The 10,110-nt window shown below is 43.0% G+C and overlaps 1 protein-coding gene across 4 annotated transcripts in view; it reads left to right on the top strand.

Moving 5' to 3' along the window:
• The first annotated feature begins 5,479 nt into the window (after positions 1 to 5,479).
• Positions 5,480 to 10,110, top strand: part of ZNF407 (zinc finger protein 407) — a 530,536-nt gene continuing 525,905 nt past the window's right edge. For 2 of the 4 annotated variants that reach the window (XR_015727572.1, XM_045790276.2), the window contains exon 1: positions 5,483 to 5,949. The gene's annotated coding sequence lies outside the window, so the exon portion shown is untranslated. Of the gene's footprint in view, positions 5,950 to 10,110 lie in introns of all 4 variants that reach the window. The other 2 variants (XM_087869725.1, XM_045790275.2) reach the window with 2 other exon arrangements.

Raw genomic sequence — 10,110 nt, 5'->3', positions numbered from 1 at the left:
CCTGCTGGAATTCAGGGGCTACAAAATAGCAGCCTGTGAACTCAAGGCACCGTTCACCCTGTTTCATGTGGCCTTCACAATGTCCTAAGTACTTCTGAATTGGATGCCAGCATTTCAAAATCAGTAGACTGATTTACACAAAAGATTTCTCTTGAACAACCACAAGACTGGGCCACGCTGACGTGCTGTTCCCACACGCTGGCGAAGCCGCTGAGCTGAGAGATTGTACTAAGTGCAGTGCCTGGCACATAATGTGTGCTCAACAAATTTCTTAGAAGTGGAAAAAGAAGGAAGCTCACAAAAGAAGATAATGCTATTCAATTTTGCTTCTCACTTCTACTGATAGCTACTTTCACTTAAAAACCAAGTTATCAAATACCATTTTATGATAAGGCCAAATGACTTTTAAATACTATACTATTTTAAATATCTAGATTAAAATGTATTCGACACCACCTAGCTATTGTTTTTAATGTTATTTTTCAATTTAAGTTTTAATATTAATTGATCATGTAATAGCTAAAGAATTAAATAATGATTTGAGTTTTTGATTATATAAGATGGAATATTTATTTCTGTGATAACGTACTTACGGTCAGATCTAATGTAGTTATGTTATCTGCCTTTAATACCAATGCCTTTCATGACAAGCTGTGAAACTCAAACCGAGTCCTAATCCTTGCTCATATTATTTCTTTCTTCCACTGGCCAACTGTGTAACATCCACATTCATTTTGTAGAGCTTGTGACACTTAAGAAAGACAATTTTCCTCTTTACTACGTTGCAAAGAACTTTCCTCTTTAGGAAGCAGGCTCTGGGAGGCAGAGGCTGGGTTGGATGTATTCTATATTTTGCTCAGCTGTCCAAAGGCTCAAACAATTGATGAAGTACAAAGAGAAATACAGGAGATTTTCTGAAGCACAGTGATGTATTCTTTCTATTTCAGCATGATGTGGAAGAGAACAGCTGGTAGGTGTAATGACTATAATTTCTTAACAGTTATGATAGGTAAATAAATGCTTCTGAGCTTTTTTAGCTTGGATAGATTGAACAGAAAAAAGTTTTCGTTACATGGAAAAATTTTATTTAAAAACATTATGCTAGTATAATTTCTTATCCAGAATGAAAAAAGATGTCAGAAAAATTATGCCTTTGACTATGATAGAAAATGTGAAGTTTGAAATCATCTCACCTCCCACATTGAAATTCACCAAAACAGCATTCAAAGAGAATGTAGATTTACAATTCTAGTGTGGGTGGTTAAATGATCGTAGCACATTCTGACTGTTACTGTAGGCAGGCGTTTTAATTTAATGGCAGAACATGTTAAAGGAAATTAGAACTTTAAATGACACTGTTAAATTAGTCATCAAAAATGATAAGTCATTAAAAATGACCAATGCTTTCTTTCAAATCTTAAATAATTAGAATCAAATAAAGGAGGCCATCTAAACTTTATTTAAAACTCCACTTAGGGGCACCTGGGTGGCTCAGTCGGTTAAGCGTCTGCCTTCAGCTCAGGTCATGATCCCAGGGTCCTGGGATTGAGTCCTGCATCAGGCTCCCTGCTCAGCAGTGAGTCTGCTTCTCCCTCTCCCTCTGCCCCTCCCACTGCCCCTGCTCATGCTCTCTCATACTCTCCTTCTCTCTCAAATAAATAAATAAAATCTTAAAAAACCTCCAAACAAACTCCACTTAAAGAACCAGAAGCCAGAGCTCAGGGTTACTACATTAGTGCAAAGTGAGGGGAGGGAGTTTCAGGAAAGAGGAATCACAAAGGGAAAACACCAAATTCTGCATACTTTGTCTAAATTGCCAGATCACCTCTGAACTGTGCATGTGTGAAACAGATTCAAGCATCCCAGCTTAGGCTGAGGGAACCAAATCAGATTTTGGTTGCCACCATAACAGGAGAGATAAAGTATGGAGTATAAATACAGCCAAAATAACTGCCTGTTAAAACTTTATCAACCATTAGCAAGCTCTTCAGAGGAACATAGCTAAATTCATAATGTCTACATTACTTACATGTCTAGAATACAACTCAAAATTACTAGACATGGGGCACCTGGGTGGCTCAGTCGTTAAGTGTCTGCCTTCGGCCCGGGGTGTGATCCCGGAGTCCTGGGATCAAGCCCCACATTGGGCTCCTCCGCTGGGAGGCTGCTTCTTCCTCTCCCATTCCCCCTGCTTGTGTTCCCTCTCTTGCTGGCTGTCTTTCTCTCTGTCAAGTAAATAAATAAAATCTTTAAAAAAAATTACTAGACATTTAAGAAAGAGGAAAACATGACTCCTAATCAGAAAAAAGAGAAAATTAATGATGATTAATCCCCAAATGATTTGGAATATGTTGGGATATATTGGAATTAGCAGACAAAATGTCAAAGCAGCTATTACAGCCTTGCTCAAAGACATAAAAGAAAATATGCCTTCAGTAAGTAAAGAAATAGGAAATCTGATGAGAGAAATAGAAACGGTAAGACAGAACTGAATAGAAATTTTAGAACTAAAAGATGCAATATGTGAAATAAAAAAAAAATCACTAGCTGCTTTTAACAGATGACTGGAGATAACACAGAAGAAACAACCAGGGAACATGCATGTTGCTTTATTTACATTGGGAAAAGGCACTCCCCCACATTAGGCACAACAGCTGCACCTGTCAGGCTAGTATGAAAAAAATGTTTTAAAACTGCAGGTTTGTTTTGAATGAGGGAACACTGAAAATAGATCAATAGAAATTATTCAGTCTGAAAGTCCGAGAGAAAAAAAAAAGAATGAAAATAAAACAAAAAAAGACAAAGCCTCAGTGAGTTGTATATAATATCAAGGGGTGTATATATATTTGATTGGAGTTCAGGAGAAAAAGAGAGAATGGGGAAGAAAAATATTTGGAGAAATAATAACCCCAAATTTTCCAAACTTGGTGAAATATGTTAACTTACAGAAATCACCAAGCAGGTAGTATGAAGAAAATTATGGTGAGACACATCATTATCAAACCACTGAAAGTCAAAAATAAAGAGAAAAATGTGAAAGTATCGAGAGAAAAATGACATGACATATAGGGAAAACATGCAAAGGAGGAATGATCTGAATGATCTCTGCTCCATCAGAAACAAATGGAGGCCAGAAGACATGGAAAGATATCATTCTTAACAAACATCTCTTGTAAGCAACACTTGGGTCCAAGATATTTTCTATCCATTCTGGCAATCTCTTCTTCTTAATGGAGTATTTAGTCAATAACACTTAATGAAATTACTAATATAGTGAGATTAAGGTCTCCCCCACTTTGTTGTTTTCTGTGCTTCATCTGTAACCTCTTTTGGAAATCCTTTAAATTATATAATAAAGGGAACAAGACAAAAAATGGGTGCACAAATATGAATAAGGTCTAATTATTAAATAAGAGCATTGTATCAGCATTCATTTCTTGATTTTGATAATTGCATTGCTATCTAAGAGCCTATCCATGTTCTTACGAAATGTACACTGACATTTGTAGGGGTAAAAGGACATCATGTTTGCGATCTATTTTCAAATGGTTCTGGAAAAAATATGCATAACAATGAAGCAAATATAGTAAAATGTTGATAATTATAGAATCTGGTTAGAGGAAACATGGGAATTTTTTCTACTTTTAAATTTCAAAATAAAACTTTATAAAGCAAAAAGAGAGGTCAGCAATGAAATGTTCTCCAAATTCTAGTTGAGTGTGAACGATCAGCTTGTATGAAGGAAATGAAATCTATTATTCTTGCATTTTTTTTTAATTAGGGAAAACAGCACCACAAATTTACACATGAGTAAAATGAGGTCCAGCTGACTTCCTTAAGGTCACATTATGATGTAAAAGTTCTGTTTCGGCAAAATAATGGAGGATAAAAATGAAAAATAAACTTGAATTTTGTTCCAGTGCTCAAGAAAGATGACATGTTAACTAAACCCCCAAGTTAAGAAAGGTAGATCAATCACCCAAAGACCAACAGGATGCCTAATCCATATGGAGAACTGCACTAGCTACTGTTAGTGTTCAGAGGTATAACCGTGTCATGCAAGACTAACACTGTCAAAACAGACATTACAAGATTCTAAGTTCTACATTTTCAAGTGAATTCTAAGTAATTTTCAAGTGAACTTTTTGGAGAATGAACCTAGTTTATCATTTATCTTTTACCAGTAATGTTTACATTAGTGTTTTCACGCAGTAAATGTTGGTTAATGGTATAAACATTGACAGCCGCCTGTTCTTAAGGAAATTGTTTCCCATGTGTTTCTCTAGAACTTTTAATTCACTACTACTAAACTGAGCGTGGTAGACAGGAAAAGGCTGACTGGAGTCTAAAGCTGAATCCCACCTTTACTAGCTGTGTGATCTTGGAACAGTTGACTATTCTAAACTTCAGTATCCTACAGTGGAAGATAGATATGAGAATTCATGTGAATTATAATGGGAATCTGACCAGGTAACAACTAGGAAAATTATTCTAAAATATATACGTATATATATTTTTAAAGATTTTATTTATTTGAGAGAGAGGGCACACAAGCAGTGGGGAGGGGCAGAGGGAGAGGGAGAACCAGACTCCTTACTGAACAGGGATCTCAGGACCCTGAGATCATGACCTGAGTCCAAGGCAGATGCTTAATCAATGGAGCCACCCAGGTGCCCCTCTAAAAGATATTAAAAAATGTTATCATCACCTAAATATTCACAGTTTTAAAAAAGAATTGAGCTGGGCTTGACCTTGAGAGATGATTTGGTTTAGAAAGCCTTTCACCATGAATCATAAGGCCATAATTTTAAAATCCCATTTGATTAAAATTATCTAAATACAAATTATTTAACAAGTGTCCCTAGCCAACAGTATCTTCACAATCTGACCCCAAGAGGGGATCCCTGCCCATTGCTTTATACAACGTCTCTGCCATTGCATTTTGCAAGCTGTGGTCTTCTTGCCAGATTTTGAGTTTCCAAAGCTAGGGTTCTAAACTGGAGGTCTGTGTATGGTCCTGTCCAGGGGTGGGAGGGGGCTGTGACTACTGCATCCAGGTCATGCTTGCTTTCTAACAATCTTTATGCCGTGCCCTTAACGTTTTTAAAAGAGGCCAGTACGGGAACGTTTTAAACACCAAGTGCTTTTCAGCTTTTCCTGCCAAACTGGAGAACCCACATTCAGCGTCTTTGCCTTGCCGTTAGTGTTGGAATTCCGCTCGTGGCTTCCTAGAGCCTGAGACTCCGAGAAACCCTCTGGAGTCACCCGAGTTTTCTTCCGAAGTTGGAGCTGCGCACGCACCCAGCACAGCACAAACCCCTTGCCCCTTGAGAAAAGGGCCGCACAGGCGCCGGGCGCCCCTCGGACCCGGCCAAGATAGAGGACGGCCGGCCCGCGCAGGCCCGGGCCGCGTCCGTGTCCCCCGCGCCGCCCTCGGGGCCCGTTATGGCGAGGAGGCGGAGTGGGGAAGGTTGGGATAGGGAGGAGGCAGGACCGGCCCGGAGGTTCCCGCTTTGGGACCCTTTGGAAATCTCAGCGGGCCCTCCTGGACAGACACGGCGGGACTTGCAGGCTGACACGCAACTCCCCCTTGTTTAGATTGACTCCTTTAGCCTTCCGTTTTCCTCTCCGGGGGACGGGTGGGACTTCCGGTTTTATCTGAGTGGCTTCCGGCAAGAGCTGATGGACTGAAAACAAGGCTGCACACGGGTCGGCCGGCCATGCGAGGCAGAAACAGGGGACCCGATGTAGGTTTCGCTAAACCAGTTCCGGGATCCTGTTTTTAGGTCGTGGTGTCCGACGCTCAGTCCACCACGGTGTCGACCTGGGAACCGCCGGAAGTCGCTCAAAGGAAAGACAGGAAGTCCCTCCCCTTCCTCCCAGAGGGAAGACGGTGAGCCGGAGGAGTCAGTCAGAGGGGCGAGCAGGAGCGATTCCGTCGGCAAACAGGTAAGTTATTCTCTGGCCGGGGCGGGGGGTTTGGAGGCGGGGACCGTCCAGCGTCAGCGCAGGGCCTGGGGGCGGTGGCTTGAGGGCCCGGGCCCGGGCGGCTAGGCGCCGGGAGCCCCGCCAGGGCCCTTCGCTCTTCCTCCTCCCCCCTCCCCCCGCCTCCGCCCCTCCCCGCTCGCCGGTCCCTCCCGACGCAGCCCAGCCTCGCCCGGCACACGCCCGCCGCCCGCGGCCTGGCCGCGCCCGGCCTCCGCTCCCGCCCTCCCCCGCTCGCTGCGCGGCACCCTGCGGCCGGGCTCGCGCGGCTGGCTGGGCCTCGGCTTCCCCGCAGGGCCGGCTGTCAGCAGCCCTGCACGCAGTGGGGGGCTTCTTACCGCCCGGCTTGCCCTAGCGCGGAGCCGCGGAGGTGTCGTTTTATAGTCAGGGCGGTGGTTTCCTCCTCCGCCCGCCCACTCCCAGGTCACCCCCAGATGCACTGATGCGCCGCTGCCACCCGCGCCTCCTTCCGTTAAGGACACTGGGCGGGCGGCGGCCCCCAACGCTGGTGACCGAGTGCAGCGCGACTTCCAAGTGGAGGGTCCTGGCCCCTCGGGGTCAGCCGCTGTGGACACCAGGGGGGAGGCCCGGGGCTGCGGTGCACCGCTATTTGCAGCTGCGGGTTTTGCCCGGTAGATACCCACCTCTTCCCAGCCAGAGAGCACGTCCTGAGTGTGCTAGCCCGCTTTCTGGAGATCAGTCTGGTGGAGGTGGGTCCAGGAGATACTGACCCCTGTCGGTTGTGTTGTTTTGAATAGCCCTTCTATTTCATTGGGGAGTTCAGGAATAGGAAGGGCATCTTGGCAAGGTTAGCGTCCACTGACACACGTGTAGGATTTCTTTATTTTATAGGTAGTCATAGCCGTGATGGTGACTGCCTTATAACTTTGCAGCCACTGCTGGTTTAGTCACATTATGCACCTGTTCTGCGGTGAGGAGTTAGGTCCAGTTGGAACACCGTACAGGGAAGGGCACTGACATATTGATTAGAACATCATTTCTAACGTATACTCTTTATGCTTCGTTTAGCACAGCAAACTTGTTTCCTTTTTACCAGTTAAAACCCAGATTAAATAATGTGACCAAAGTTAACGTCAGAATTCAAATCTCATGTGTTCGTTACTCATTCTTCAAGTTTGTTACCCTCGAGATGACTAACTCCTGTTGGCATGTCTGATAAACACTAAGGCAACGTTCTCCAGTAGCTGATGTCTTCCTGCATCATCTGTAAGGCAGGTGTGATTGTCGCTGGTAACAGCTGCCACTGGTGCCTTTTAAAAACTGTATTTTGGAATAATTTCAGATTTACAGACAAGCTGCTAGGTAGGACAGAGTTCCACTGGTATTTAGCAAAGTGAAGTGGCTCCACTCGAGCAAACACTGGTCCCTGCTTATTTCCAGACACTGCTCTAGGTGCTGGAGTTAGTAACGCAGGGCATGATTTCAGGATCTGCTTGAGGAGGCAGATACAGAAACACAATGCGTTTTGCTAAATGCTAACATGGAGATGCACAGAGCAAATGATGTGGGACTGCCTTGGGAAGCAGTAGTGAGGGCTTGCAGGATACAGGGTTTAGTTTAGGGCTCAAGAATTAGTGGGCATTCATTTGCTTGATGGGACATTTCTCCCAACATTGACTTTAATTAGGGTCCTGTTGTTAGAGGAGAATTCTCTGACCTTTATAAATTAGGAGAATTCTCTGACCTTTATAATTCTCAAAGAAGGGGTTTGTGTGACGGGTTTCTCAGGTATCAGTGGTGAGAAGAATCCCTGTTCATGAATCCACGAGAGCGTCGAATCCTAACCACTAGACCACCAGGGACTGTCATAAATCCATGAATAGGAGAAGAAATTAAGCTGTGTTTCTTATGCAGTAATGGAGGTGTCTCGATCTATACATTTTGAAGTTCTTTGTTTTCAAACTTGTTAAATACTTCTTGTGGTCAGATCACACGTGTTCTTTGTGCAAGCATGGAGGCATAGTTCTGAACTATATCCTGGTGTGTTAGATCCCCACACCAGTGGGGACATTTGAGTGAGTGTCTTAGCTCGGCTGCTATAACAAAATAGGATACCCTGGAGAATTGAAACCACAGACATTTACTTCTCAAAGGTCTGAACATGAAGTCCAGGATCAAGGTGCTGGTTCCTGGTGAGGACTCTTCCTGGCTTACAGATGGCCCCTTTCTTGCTGTGTCCTCACATGGCAGAGAGAGAACTCAGGACTCTCTTCCCCTGCTTGTAAGGACATTGATTCATCTTCTCTCTGCCATGTGAGGACACAGCAAGAAAGGGGCCATCTGTAAGCCAGGAAGAGTCCTCACCAGGAACCAGCACCTTGATCCTGGACTTCATGTTCAGACCTTTGAGAAGTAAATGTCTGTGGTTTCAATTCTTGGAGACCCTACCCTCATGATCTCATTTAATCTAATTACCTCTCAAAGGTCACACCTGCAAATACCATCACATTGGGGATTAGGGATTTCACATGAATTGTGGGGGAGGACACAATTCAGTCTATAGAAGCTGGGTTTCTTGGAGATTTTGTTATGTGGAATTCCTCTTGTACACATTTGTTCTAAAACTAAATAGGAATCTGTAAAATCAGCATTTGTATTGCTTTGGTAAAGCAAACACAATTTTATCTAAATAAGGGATTGTGTGTGTGTATATATTTATATTTATGTGTATATATATATATATTTTTTTTTTTTAAGAAAGAGAGAGGAAGCACACAAATGCAAGTGGGGGGGGTGGGGCAGAGGGAGAGAGAATCCTGAAGCAGACTCCCCACTGAACACGGAGCCAAGTTAGGACTTCTTCCCAGGAGCCTGAGATAATTACCTGAGCCAAAGTCAAGAGTCAGTAGCTTTATGGACTGAGCCAGCCAAGCACCCCTTATTTTAGATATATTAAATATGATTCAGAGACCGGTTGAGGAAGAGAAGAAATTTTAATTGTTTCATTTTGATGGAAGAGAAAGATGTGGTGAAATACTTTTCACTTTTTGGCCTTATAGAAGGGACTGCATTTCTAGATTGATCAAATCTTGGTCTAAGGAGTATGGCAGTGATCTGTTTCAGTTCTCTGGTCGTCCTGTAAGGAGGCTGAGCCCCCACAGAAGCTGAGTAATCTGTCTCAGAGATTAGTGGCAGAGCTGGGATTAGAAACAGGCTTCCTGATTTCTAGGCCAGTCTTTCTGCTTCCATCAGTGGTTCTCAAAGTTAAGGTGCTCCAGAGTCACCTGGGGAGCTTGTTGAAACACAGATGCTCAGCATCCCCTGGAGCCTCTGACTCAGCAGGTCTGGACTGAGGCTGAGAATTTGCACTGCTGATAAGCTCCTCCCAGGTGCCTTTGAAGTTGCCAGCGCTGAGATCACACTTTGAGAACCCTGCCATATGCCATGTTGCCTTTGATCTCTTAGGAGAGTAAGTAAGCTCCATGGGTTTATACCAGCGTAACCTTTTCCCTGGTACTCAGAGAATTGGGCGGTTTAATTTTGTATTACAAACAGCAGTGCACCCAAAACAGAACGATTAAATGGAAAAAAAAAAAAAAGGACTAGAAATATAGTGTTTCTTGGAGAGAGTCATTTTGGCATTTCCAACGATAATTTTTGGAGATAATTCTAGAGGTCAAAACCACTTATTATTGAAGGGGATTCACGTGAGCTGTGAGGGTCCTCCGTCTTATTGACATTTGCACTAAAAAGGGTGTCTGGATTAATTGCTAGGTTGTATAGGAGTGAAAAAATCACTGCCAGTTTTGTTACTTTATGCTTTTCTCTGTTGTGTTCTAAAATGTTCATTTCTTATATATCAAAATATTATCAGGCCCTAGCACAGTTACATGGCCATAGTAGATGTTAAATAAATGTAAGCTGAATTGAATTAAGAAAAGATTAAAGGGGAAAATAAAATAGAACATTTATCTGGAGAGATTTCAGTGCCCTAGGAAAATTACTGTATTTTCTACATTATCACAATTACAGGCTTTTATAGAATAATTACAATTTATCCCAGCGTAAGCCTTATTTGCAAATATTGGGATTTTTAAGCACAATTTTGGAGGTGTAGCCTGTTTTTATGTTACAGTTAATGAGTGATTCATCTCATACTTTTAT

The sequence above is a fragment of the Ursus americanus genome, chromosome 19 (genome assembly GCF_024610735.1).
Source record: "Ursus americanus isolate L20-20 chromosome 19, mUrsAme1.1.p, whole genome shotgun sequence".
NCBI classification, from domain to species: Eukaryota; Metazoa; Chordata; class Mammalia; order Carnivora; family Ursidae; genus Ursus; species Ursus americanus.
The sequence above is the reverse complement of the archived record's forward strand: the minus strand, read 5'-3'. Positions and strand labels throughout refer to the sequence as shown.